The sequence below is a fragment of the Zingiber officinale genome, chromosome 1A (assembly GCF_018446385.1).
Source record: "Zingiber officinale cultivar Zhangliang chromosome 1A, Zo_v1.1, whole genome shotgun sequence".
In the NCBI taxonomy this organism is placed as follows: Eukaryota; Viridiplantae; Streptophyta; class Magnoliopsida; order Zingiberales; family Zingiberaceae; genus Zingiber; species Zingiber officinale.
Window position 1 is genome coordinate 52,427,460 of NC_055987.1, and position 13,660 is coordinate 52,441,119.

The following is a 13,660-nucleotide window of genomic DNA, read 5'->3' on the forward strand; positions in this document are numbered from 1 at the left end:
TAGACAAACATGTACATGAATATTTTTATTTATCTTCACACGGATCCGTGACTAGCTTCGAAATTTCTGCAACACAAAAAGTGATTTTTGTAACTCAAAAGTTCTAACAATAACACTATATTAACACTACTTATATCTTTACATTATAGAATTACCATATTAGAAATTCAACTCTTTACAATTGAAAACCATATTCACAAAAATAATTAAACTAACGATCTCAAAGAAGCATTAGGAAGTTTAAACAAAGACTTTAGTAAATTCTCTCTTGAAAAAATAATTCCTAGGCGATCACCTACTACCTACAAATTTCTCACATACATAAATCAAGAGAAGGATTTTCCTTCTAATAGATCTACATTCACACACATAAACACAAACTGAAGTGCTTACAGGACCATCACAAACTTTAAGACAATCAAATAGACCTTTATTAATGATACCTAGGAGATTATTAACCAATATTACTACTTATCAATTAAAAAAACTTATAGATATACAATAAAATTTAGATATTTTTTCATATAAATAATTAAGTATCTTAAATCTAAAAAAAATATATAATCAAAGAGGGTTATACTTTTCTACTATATTTTACAGACATCATAAAACACAATCATTTCATTTATCATAGGGAGATAAAGAATCTAAGAGACTTACTAGATTTACTTCTCTAATTTTCCCTTGGCATTGAGCAAGTTGCCTGTTGCAATGCCATTTTCTTTTTCTCTTGCAACTCGAAGAACCTGGTACCCAACTTGAAACCCTAATCTTGATCTGGCATGGGGAGCAGCAATCTTCCTCCCAGAATCATCAAGGTTTCTTTTTCTCTACTTCGTTTTCGCCTCCTAATTTCTTCCCCATTTGCCTCCAACATCGGGTTCCTAGGTCTGATTTTTTTTCTTTTATGTTTTTTTTAATGCCTCGTTCAAATAGGAAACCTAGAGATTACTGAACGAGCGAGGTATTTTCTTTCCATTTCTTCGATTTTTTCTGTTGTTGTTATCCCTTAGTGGAATCATCTTATAAATTCGTAAATTATAGATTTTTGGTACCACAGGGATCGTGTTTCTCATTTTGGGACATTACCTCTTGGGATTTTGCTCGTACGAAGGTTATTTGCTCGTAGACTAGCTATTTAACTGTTCAAGTTCTCTTTTTAAGTTCTTCTTTTTTTGTTACATCTATTCAAAAATATATATGCAACTAATTATTGGCAGAAGTCCTGGAGGTTTCTTTTGGGGACATGCTTCAATATGTGAATTGCCACTTTTTATTTATGTTATTATAATTCATACATCGATTATGGTCTTAAACTTGTATGTGTTTGTTACCTTTGTTATATTTCTGGTCATTCTTCCCATTTATGAACATTTTCTAAGATGTAGGCTGTAAATGCATATCATTGGTTTCAAAAATATGATATGATAATTACTTTCATACTAGTACAAGCTTTCTTTTAGACTCTAATTGCCTTCCAAATCTATAGAGTTTTGGAAATTTATATAGCTAATCTGCTAAAGGAAAGGACTTTATTATGGATCTTTTTATCAATCTTATTTCTATTTGGATGAAAAAATTTCAGAATTCTTGGATTGTTATGCTCTAATTGCCTTTCAGCGCATGTCTATTTTCAAAGTCCTGGGTCTGCTGTTATTGTAGCCAACCTAGTCCTGATACATGCATTTGACTACCATTCCACCACATGCGACATTTTATCATTCGATTAACACTGCATGAGATACATCTTATCATTAGGATTAATATATTCTGGTACTAATTTCAACAAATTTGTTAATAGAAAAAACAGATATTCCATATCTTTTCTCAGTGCACTTTTGAAGTTTTAGCTCAGTCCTATTTTTCTTGTTCTTTTTGGTTTGTAGGTTCGCTTTCTCACTAAAATCTACCATCCAATATTGACAAGGGAAGTAAATAGGCTTCATATTTTTCTTCAGAGATGCTATTGATCTCTATTAAATAGGTTAATGATTCATACAGCTTGGACGAATATGCCTTGCTATTCTCAAAGACAAGTGGAGTCCAGCACTACAAATTCGAACAGTATTGCCGAGGTGATCATGTCTGTTGAAAATAGGAATCTATTTTCAATTTGTTTGTTTTTTGTTTTTTATTTTATCGTTTTCCATGGTTAGGATTTCATGTCAGATAGAGTCGATCTAGTTTCAGAATTAAAGCATTGTTCCAACTGATTGGAATCTATCTTATTTATGTACATGTTTGATGACCTAGTCTTGGAATATATAGAGTTTTGTTATTGCTAGTGTTTTGTTTAAATTCTGCTGTGTAATATTTTGTAATATTAATTACTAAATACTATTTGGATATATAATCTTGTGAAGGTATGAAGTCAAAATTATTGGTAGTGGATCCTCTGAAAACAAAGTTATCAATTTTCTACCGAACAAATCAGTTTACGAAAACTGTCAAATCTAGTCATTGATGGTTATTTTTCTCTCTTGATTTTTTTTTTATCAGCATTCAAGCACTATTGAGCGCTCCCAACTCAGATGACCCACTGAGAATATTGCCAAGCATTGGAAGCTGAAGCTGAAGCTGAAGCTGAAGCTGAAGCTGAAGCTGTAGAGACAGGTATGGGGTTAATTCGTTCCTACCTATAAAAGCAGTGTCCTCATCTCTCATATTTGGATGGTGGATACTACCTGTACATTTAGGTTGAAATTTTCCCAGGTTTGGTACTATCCTTTAAAGTCAAATACTGTCTAGGAATTTCAAAAAGCTACCGCTACTTGAATTCCTTGATCCCGTCACTCTCATCCTTATCATCTTGAGTTTAATATATAAATGTTATATATATTATTAGCTTATTGTCTTTGTTAAATCTATTCATTGGATTTAATGGACTGAGAGCTACTCCATTTTAATTATAACGTAATAATTTAATATATTAATTATGTGAGCTATTTCATCTTAATTTTAATATAATAATTTTCTTCCTCATCATAAATATATGTGGAAAGAAAATTAAAGTGGGATTTTTATTTTGTCAAGAAGAGTACTCGTATTTTTTCAAGAACATACAATATTATCAGAAAGATTCATTCCAAAAAAGTAAGATATGTTAAAACTAATATGCATGTATGTAAGATTTTTTACTTTTATATAGATTTAACATGGATCCAAAGATTGTGAATTATGTTTATATATTTTATGTTTAAATTGTATGACATATTCTGGTTCAATAGTAAGAAGATGAATCAGTTGTAATTATATGGATTTAATTAAGTAATTCGTGATGTAAATATAATAGACAATAGTTTTACAAATAGAAAAAATAATAATTTTTATCTTTTGCTAAATAGTTATATTTTAAAAAAGAAAATGGTTTTTATCCATTTAAAAAAACGTTATCTTTGTAAAAAATGATAATATTTTTTTGTGTTATCTTTGAGTGGACTTTTAACATCAGGATTATTAACAATGTTTTTTTAGCCACAGACAACGCATAAAAAGTATTATCTTTCAATTTTTTTCTTGTAGTAACATAGGGTTGGAAGATGATCCCACGTCTTTTCAAGAAGTCAATCAATGTCCTTATCTAGAAAAATGGGTCAAAGTCATGAGGGTAGACTTGACTGCGGGCTCATAACTAGGTTTAATGGGTCAGATAATTGTTGACTCAGTTCCAACCTAAAAAAACCGCTGAACCGATAGTTAACAACATGTTCACATTTTTTTTCCCCTTTTGAACATTGGAAACCGATAGTTCTAGTCGTTGGGATAAAAGTGTTTTTTTTTATATTATGAAAGTGTTTTTTTTTATATTATGAAAGGTTGAGATCATTTGACTATTTCTTTTTTTTTTTTATCAATGACTACAATTTAGTGTTCGTTACTCTCCAAACTTTATAAATAGAGAGCTCATTTTATTATTTTCACATCTATTTTCTCTATTTTTATTCTCAATTTTGTAATTTCTACACGTTTTTAACTCCAATTTTACACGTTTTCAATTTCAACTTCCGACTACAGTGGAAGGAGGTCGAGGAGGTTTATCATCTTAATTTTGGAGGGGAAAGAAAAGAGTGAATTTAAATGAGGAGTTCAACATTTAATCCGTCGATTATGAGATCAAGTAACTTCTGACATCTGAAATACAAAGAAGAACCGATGCAATTACTTTTAAGATTTGGAAAGTTTCTCTTTTAACATCTTCTATTTTTATTAAATATTTTTAAGAATGCCACTTTTACATTAGAAAAATTATGTGTAAAATGTAAGTACTGCAATACTTCCTACAAATTTTAAGTTGGGGACAACTATGAGTTATTGAAATACCACGTAGAAGTGAAACACCCAACAGAATATGAAATCGATCATTCTCAAACACAATTATCTATATTTTTCATTAATGGAAGTAATAATTTCTGGTTTATTTTATATTTCAACAATAAATTAAGAAAATTATTAAATACATTTATTTCTCTAGAATATCTTTTATTTAGTTTTAAATTAAAAGCACTTTAAAAGGTTTTTATAAGAATCTCTTAATCTATATATTAAATGTGTTCATAGACTTACACTTACTCATATAATTAAAAATTAGTAAAATAAGGGGGATTTAATTGAAGAATTTCATAAATTAAATAATAAAATTTCTTTATATTCCGATATTTAGAGGATCATTGACAAACATATTTACATATGAGTGTGACTTGTCATTAGATCGATAACTCTTGAAATATCCAAAAAGATGGTTAGTTTATAGAGTTTTTGATGAATCACATAATGCTCACAACATTTTACAATTATTATGTTTAATTTTAGAAAAGTATTAATTAACTCAAAATATTTTAAATATCATTTAATAATGCTAGTTCTTATAACACTAGTATTAATGAATTAAAATTTATATGTCAACATATTATTGGTGGTTTATTTTTTTTTAAATTTGTTACATATGTCATGCTTCAAATTTATATGTTTAAGATGGATTAAAAATTTTAAAAAATTATATTAAACTAATTAGAACTAATATTTCCTATTTATAGTTGCATTCATCTATGATGAAACAATATAGTAGATCTTGTAAAAACTAATGAAACGAAACCTAAAATTTTTTTACATGATGTACCAATATGTTGGAATTCAACGTGTCAATTGTTACAAGATTCATTTCAATATAGAGAATTATTCTATTTATTTTTTTCATAAAATATTAATAATACTACTATATATTTATCTTCTCAACAATATAATATTTGTAGTGATATTTGTAGAATTTTAAAAATATTTAATGATATAGTCAAACAACTTTCTAATTTTTATTATCCTATTTCATATTTAGATTTAAGCAATTTTTATAGTATAATATTAGTTTTAAATGAATATAGTACCAATGAATTTTTATCTATTGGTGCTAGAAGCACTAGTTAATCAAGCCTATGTTTTGATATTGACAAAGGTTCAATGTTAAAGGTTTTTGTGATATAACAAGCTTAACTAAGTGTGCAAGAAAGTTTTAGTTTGGGCGCAGAAATCATGATTAAGTGGATTGGGCAACAAGTGTTGGTGCAGTTTTGCACTAACGGTCTAATTCAAGTTTTGATGAATAACAAGTAAGTTAAGTTAGTTTCTGGTGTGATCTAACTACATGATCAAGTGTGCAGTACGAAGTCCAGATAGGTCGACGGACCGACTAGATATCTGGCAGGAAACCCAGCTAGGTCAACGGGCCGATCGGATAGTTGGTACGAAGTCCAGATAGGTCGACGAGCCGATCAGATATTTGGCAAGAACTCCAACTAGGTCAACGGGTCGATCAGATAGTTGGTATGAAGTTCAGATATGTCGATGGGCTGATCATATATCTAACAAGAACTCCAGCTAGGTCAATGGGCCGATCCGATAGCTGGTATGAAGTCTAGATAGGTCGACGGGCTGATTGAATATCTGGCAAGAAATCTAGCTAGGTCAACGGGCCGACCGGGTTGTTAGTGTGAAGTCCATATAGGTTGATGATCTGACCAGATGTCTGACAAGTTGGTAAGTTAAGGTAAGTCACTGGAGATGAGTTACCTTGTGAGGACGCGTCCCGATTTGAGGGACAGTAGACGTCGGTCCAGTTTATGTTCATTTAGGATCCCTAAATTGAGATCCTGACTAGTTTCTGGTCATAGGAGGACAAAAACTAATTACTACTCTTTATTATTATTAAATTATCCTAATACTTGTTTTGAAGGTTATTTGTGCTAACGTTGTTTTGCAGGACAAAAGGAGAAAAGTTGTCTTCGTACTGTTCATAGAAAGCGCCTTCCATGGCTATGGAAGACGCCTTCCACAGGATAAATTTTAGCCGAAGTCGTGGATAAGTGTCGGGCTGTTCGGGATTGAAATTGCCTCATTGGAGGCGCCTTCGTTGGCTATGGAAGGCGCCTTCCATGCCTTTTTTAAGGCTGTCTCAAGAAGGCATTAGCAGAACACCTATATACGAGCTACTTGCATTCATTTAAGCTTCCGACTGCTCCAGGCTTCTGCTACGACTTTGCTGCAAAGCTACTGCGGCCGACAACTGTTCCAAGGACTTCTGATCGTGACCGGTAGACCGACATTGACACACGAAAGCTTCCACATTTAAATTCTAAGTGTCTGTAACAAACTTTACTGTTGTACTTACATTATGCAAACGAAAAGTGTAGCTTGTTACACTTATCCGAATTATTCTCTGTATTCAATTCTCTCTTCCAGGGTACCAGAAGAGGTCATTTGTGGATTACCCATCGATAGGTCCGCGGGTCCTGGGTCTTAGAGTAGGAGTTGTTGAAGGCTCCGAACCAAGTAAACCGCTTACGTTTTCTAGTGTTGGCTTTTCATTTTAATTTTCCGCTGTGTACTTTACTCTATTTTTTAAAACCAAAAAGAAAAGTGTTGAAAACCACATGATTCACCTCCCTTTCACGTGCGATCAATTCAACAAGTGGTATCAGAGCAAGTTTTGCTCTGAATTGGTGCTACCACCAATCAAGACAGGGGAATCGTTCTTAGATTTCTTTATTTTTCGCATTCTATTTGAATTGGTAAAACTTTACCTATTCAGATAATTTTTTCGTTCTATTTTAATTTGATATTGGTGCAACACCTCTCAAATTTTTCTATATTTTTATATTTATATCTTAAACTTTGTTAATCCAATACCGAGTCTTGATACTTTCTTGAGTTTATTTTTTCAGCATTCAAATGACACAACTTGAAGGGTACAACACCGTTCGTCCTCCCCTATTCAACGGTGACGACTTCCTGTATTGGAAGAAACAGATGGAGGTATACCTGAAAACCTGCTTCGACCAGTGGTTCAACATCACCAGAGGCTACAAAGCTCCTGTCGACAATGCCGAAATTCCAATGACCCGGAACATTAGAATCCGGAAATGAAGAAAAGGCTTAGATCGACTTCAAGACTTTCAACACACTTCAGTGCAGGCTAATGAAGGAAGAACTGAATCACGTCGGCTCACACGAAAATGCGAAGGAGCTGTGGGATAAACTTATCAAATTGCACGAGGGAACCTATAATGCGAAGGTAACAAAAAGGGATTTTTATTTAAATAATTTATTTAACATAAAAATGTAGAAAGGAGAATCTGCAAGTCAACTACACGCGAGGATAAAAGACATCCTCAACGGACTTCACACCATCGACCATCAGATGGAAAACCGCGACTTAATAAGATATGCTCTAAACGCGTTTCCTCGAAATGCACTGTGGGCATTCATCGTGGATGCCTATAAGATTTCGAGAAATTTGTCCAAATTAAAATTAGATGAGTTATTTTGTGAATTAGAGTTGCATGAATAAACTAACGCCAAAATCGAGAAGGGTATTGCTCTTATTGCAGGGACATCAAAAGAACAGTCTAGAACCAAACCTGAACATGAAATTGAGTCTGACCAATACTCAGAGGATGAAGAATACCTGGTGAACCTAGTAAGAAAGATGTTCACTAGGAGAAAGAAGAATTTCAGCAAAAAGGATCTGTAGAAGATAAACTCCACAACCAACTCTGACAACAAGAATGTGACCTGCTTTAGGTGTAACAAAAAGGGGCACTACAAGACCGACTGCCCGAATCTGAAGAAGAAGAGGAAGACCCTCAAAGCGACGTGGGATGAATTGTCCGGAGATGAATCAGATGGTTGAGAACTAAAACACTCCAACTACCTTGCGCTGATGGCTTATGAATCAAAATCGGAAGCTGGGTCCGAACATGAATCAAGCCCTGAGTCCGCACTCGTTTCCGATGAGGTATATTTTACCTTAAGAATTTTTTTTTAAAAAAAGTATTGCATGTTTAAATAAAAAATTAACTAACTTTAAAAATTGCATAAATGAACCAACAGAAGAAAATAACAAACTTAATTAATAATTAAAATCAAGTTCAACAACTGAACCAATTCAAGTTAAAGTTCCAACTCAAGTTGCAAAACTTGAGAAGGATAATCTCATATTGAAAAATGAAATAATTGAACTAAAAGAATTATTACAAAAATTCACAACTAGATCCAAGTATCTCGACATGATACTTGGCTCACAAAGAGCTATGTACAATAAGTTTGGATTTGGATACAAGTCCAGCTCAACCAACAAATCCTTTATATCATTAGTTAAACAAAATATGACTCAAACTAAAGCTTGGGTTCCAAAAGCGTGCCTAACTACACAAGTAGTAATCAACCAATATTATATACCTAAAAATGAGATACACTACATAAAATCAAATTCAACTAAAACATTAAATTCAAACCAAAATAAATTTGTAAAACTAAATTCTAACATTGAAAACAAAATAAAAGCAAATAAATTTAATTACTATTAAGTCCACTATAATTATAAAAATAATCGACACAAATCCAATACTTGAAAATCAAGCTTAATAATTTAGGGGAGGGGCTCCAAATTAGTTGACACCTCCAAAATAATAACTTACTCGGTAGAGTAATTAGGACTAGCTAAAATAAGGACAATAGTTTAACTTGACCAAAGTACCGAAGAAGTTTTGGATGATAGTAGGTTAGGAAAACTGTAAAATATCGGAAATGGGTAGATAATAATAAGGGATTTTTCTTGAATTTTTTAAAATTTTTCGGAAATTTTTCGGAGCTCGTATGGATGAGTTAATGGGGATAAAAAAAGGGGACCCGGGAAAGCCTGTTTAGGCTACCCAATTAAGTGAGAAAAAGTTGATTTTCTTTATTTATTTTCTTTTTCTCATTTCTTTTCTCCGTTTCTTCCTCCCCGCGCGCCCGACACCCATCTGCCCTAACCGCCGCTCGCGACAGTTTCTTCTCCTCCCCGTGCTCTCACCGAGCCTCTCAAATCCCCTCTGCCACTTCTTCTTCTCCTCCTCTTCATCGTCCGCACACACTCACCCTCTGTTGCCAACGACGAGAGACGATTCCTCTCATTTGGCCGATGCGATGCTGACCCCATCCCCGATCTCGGCATCAGCCCTAGCGCCGACCTCGCCTCCGAGACACGTCGCAGCGAAGCCCTAGGTTGACCCCTTCCTCTCTTCTGATCTGTGCGCCGAGGTCGACCACTGTGCTCTAGCAAACAGACCCGTGCCACTCACCATCGGCAGGAGCTTGACCCCGTTTCCTGCCTCGATTTGGTTCTCTGGTTGTCATGAAATAGCTCCATCAGGTCATTGAGGAGGTATAAGCATCCGATTATTACTCTTTTGTTGGTTTAGTTTTCCTTTCTAGATTACCTTCTATAGTCTCATGTTGGATTGTTCTGTTTAAGGGTGCTTGGATTGAAAATTCACTGGCATGTGAAATGTGAAGGTTTTAGATTTGAATTGGAGACTTTGATTCAAGGTAAGTTATGTATAGTGTTTTGGTTGATCTCTTGTTAGTATTAGGTTGATATGGATTGGTAACAGATTCTATTTGAGATGTTAATCTGTGATAACATGACTAATGAGTAATTATTTATCTTAGGTTGGAATTTCAGATGTGATTGAGGTGCGGATTGTGGATGATTTACATTGATGGCAGTAGTTTGATGGTTGCTCTGACTAGGATTTTCTGACAACCACTTCTCTGGCTGCGAGGTGATAAAAGGATACTCACTATTGGGTAAGTTTAGTTTGATTATGATGGTTATTTGGTGGTTGGTTGGTTCAGATGGATGATGGTTGAATTGAGTTGATAAAATGAATTGTATTAGTTGAGATTGTTCTTGAGTTATAACAATTGGGACCACTTGGGATTGATTCAATTTGGGTTTCCTTAATCGGAAAGGAAATAGGTTTATTTATTTGGTCCTGATATTCAGTTAGCTAAATGATACTTGTTAGAGTAGCTAAATTGAGTATGTGTATGCAGGATCCTGATTACGGGACGATTGTTCTGATGTGAGCATGATTGCATGCTGTGCGATAGTCTGCTCTATTATTGTCGAGCACATCGCCAGTTACATGTATCTGCACACACGACCACTCATGGGTTAATGGTATATTCAGGCAGGATGTGTTGCAGCAGGTGCTCTGTCAAGGGCTCCGTTGGTCCACTCATGGGTTAGTGTGACGCATCGTTGTAGCAGGACAGGGATCCCTCCCCGTCATCGTGTACCGGGATATGAGAGCATTGAGCTACCCCATTTATGATTTGGGGTAAGGAGGATAAGTGTACTCCGACAGCATCCCGTCCACTCGGTCACTCATTAAGAGCAGTGACGGCAGAGTGCACGGTTGTCACAACCCTACCCACTCGGTTTCACCATTGTGTGTGAGATGGCTGACTGACGTCAGGGATGACCATGTCATTGACATCATATGCATTGATGCATTTACTGATTGTGATTATTGCACTTATATGCTGCATTTGTATGGATGCATATGTTTGACATGCATACAGGATTTATGATATTCTCGGTCTGACGACCTGACTATTCTGATAGGAGACCCTGATGAGTACAGTTCTCTTCAGCCCTTTCTGTTATGCATTATCAGCTTTTGTCTAGGAGACTGTACTCCATAGTTATTACTGTCTGTTATATCTTACTATACATGTCAACTGGTATCTGCTGAGTTGTTGAACTCACCCCCCATTGACACTATCTTTTTCATGTACCAGGTCGTTATGGAGTCGCTTGGAGTATCCTGTCTGCCGGTCCCCACGTCACATCAGAAGACTTATAGTTTCCCTTTATGTTTCATTTGAATTATGTGTCAGTGTATTTAGCTTTGTGCTCCGGCTTTGTTTCTAGAGTGTTGTTGTTGTTACGTGGTATTTTGTGTTGTTGTGTGGTGTAAGCCTAGCCGACTGGCAGTGTTTTGTTTTGTTTTGTGTGGGCTTGTCTTTATGTTTTTCCGCTGTGTTGGTTTTGATTTCAGCCGAGTGGGCTAATAAAAATATATATAACTGCGTGGTTGTTGTTATATTTGTCCAGTCGTGTAGGCTGAGATTATTAACTGCGTGGTTGTGTATATATTCCAGCCGCATATGGATGATGTATATTGTGTCTGTAGAAATGCTTCAGATTGTCAGCCGTACAGAGGAGGTGCTGTCGAAATTTTCTTCGGACAGGGACTCCCCGGGGCATGACAATTTAGTGGTATCAGAGCAGGTATACGATACTTGCTATGTGTTCTGGATTTTCGAGATTTATTTGATATCAATTTATTTGATATCAGAGCACGGTTTACGAGTTTTATATCCCATGTTTTGGATTTCGTGTTTTAGTTTTCTCGATGTGACTTTTTGGGTTTTGGGACCTGGCAGCAGCAGGACATCTCCAAGCTATAGGAGGTATGTTGGTATACTGTTATCCTACCTTTTTGTTAGTATATGTACCGTTGACTATTACAGTTATGACATGTATTAGCATTCTTTTTAGTACCTGTCTAGTTGATATAACATATATTTTATGTGTTAGGTAAACCCCTGATCATGGTCGACTTTAATAGAGATCGAGGATTACAGTCTCTGGTGATTTTCCATATTATATCACCAGTAGTTTTAGCTTTTGTTACTACTAGTTGGTTAGAGGTTGGAGACATACCAGTCTCTGTTGTTATTGGCTAGGTGTTAGGTAATGACTAGTAAATACATATTTTTGTTGACTCAGCCAGTAGTGTATTGATATACTTTAGTTAGTTTCGTTAGTAAATGATTGATTTACTCTGGTTAGATTGGTCAATAGAAGACTGATTTACGCTGTCGACTTGGGTAGTCGTAGATCGATTTACCTTAGTTGCTTGTGGAGGATTTGTGTACATTCGTTAAATTTAAATAGTCAATGACCGATTCATTTGTTTTGGTTGGTCCGATCAGTAGGGGATCGACTTACTCTATTTTATAGAGATGCTGATCTTTTGGTTATTTGTGCTTAGGTTGGTATCAAGAGCACATTTGAGTGCATGTTTTGTACTGACGTGGAAAAGACTGAATTGACCGTATACTATTGTCGATTTCGGTCAGTCTATAGAGGATCAATGTATCCTATTCCATGTGGACTTTAATTTTAGACTGTATTTACCTAGTTGGATACATAGAAGGTAGCATAGAGAATATCAGATTGATTGGATTAAATATGCTGATTCTGCATATCTATGTGGTGTGTACATATGGTTATTAAGTGTTGTAGGAGTGTTATGATGGACGATCTAATTGCATGTAGTGTGTGTATACTTTTCCAGTTATGATTGTTGTGGATTTCTAATAGATTATACCCGAGTGGTCTGATTTATTTATTGGAGGTATTTTGTCGATTAAATCTATGTTATGAAATGTGCACATATGTTTGAGTATTTTATTGGAGGTATCTTATCGATTTAATTTGAGTTGTGATATGTGCAGATGTGTTCGGTGTAATATTCGAGGTATCTGATTCATTATATTTGTTCTATGTGTACACTCATGTCGATTATGATTTGTTGGAAGTATTACGTTGATTATACTCTTGGCATAAGTGTAAATATGTCATGAGAGTGTTGTTTGAGGTGTATTATCGATTATACCTATGTTGATATATGCACACGGCTTCTGTATGCATTGTTGGAGGTATCACGATGATTTATACCTATGTTGTGAGTATATTTGGTGTGTACTAATTGGAGGATTATGTCGATTATACATATGTTGTGTGTGCATGTGTGCCAGGTGTATGGTTGGTAGCATCATGATGATTCTACCTATGTTGAATGTAGAATGTTGAATGTCTACATTATGACATTTGTGGTATTACCCTATCAACTAATTCTCCTATTAGTGGGTGACCGACCCACTAGGATGATGATAGAGTTGACTATGAATTTGATTTTCTTACTGGGTTGTTATACCCTAGGCTACCCACAATGATCTGTGGTAGAGAGATCTCGTGTAGTCTCTAGCTGGATAGTTAGGTGCCTTGGGCACTTATGTATTGTTTGTGGTGGAGCGTTGCTCCCACACATGTTATGAATTGTTTGTGGTGGAGCGTTGCTCCCACATATTGCGGATTACTTGTAGCGAAGCATTGCTCCCATATTTATTATAGATACATATTTCGGATTATTTGTGGTGGAGCGTTGCTCCCACATATGGAGGATTTCTTGTGGTAGAGCGTTGCTCCCACATATGTGGTATTTCGTGTGATGGAGTGTTGCTCTCACACTGGAGGATCTATTCTTTGGTG

At 35.0% G+C, this 13,660-nt stretch overlaps 2 long non-coding RNA genes across 4 annotated transcripts; both read left to right on the top strand.

The window, feature by feature from the left end:
* The first annotated feature begins 633 nt into the window (after positions 1 to 633).
* LOC122024904 lies at positions 634 to 11,332 on the top strand. Of its 3 annotated transcripts, XR_006123525.1 has the most exons (6): positions 640 to 818; positions 937 to 964; positions 1,061 to 1,114; positions 1,887 to 2,075; positions 2,500 to 2,613; positions 11,119 to 11,332. It is a non-coding gene; the product is annotated as an uncharacterized LOC122024904 (long non-coding RNA). The 3 variants fall into 3 exon arrangements; XR_006123529.1 differs by lacking the exon at positions 11,119 to 11,332 and having other exon boundaries at positions 2,500 to 2,863; XR_006123527.1 differs by lacking the exons at positions 937 to 964; positions 1,061 to 1,114 and having other exon boundaries at positions 634 to 818; positions 2,002 to 2,075.
* On the top strand, positions 9,624 to 10,027 carry LOC122024915. Its single transcript, XR_006123535.1, has 3 exons — positions 9,624 to 9,694; positions 9,785 to 9,858; positions 9,982 to 10,027. It is a non-coding gene; the product is annotated as an uncharacterized LOC122024915 (long non-coding RNA).
* Positions 11,333 to 13,660: the final 2,328 nt, after the last annotated feature.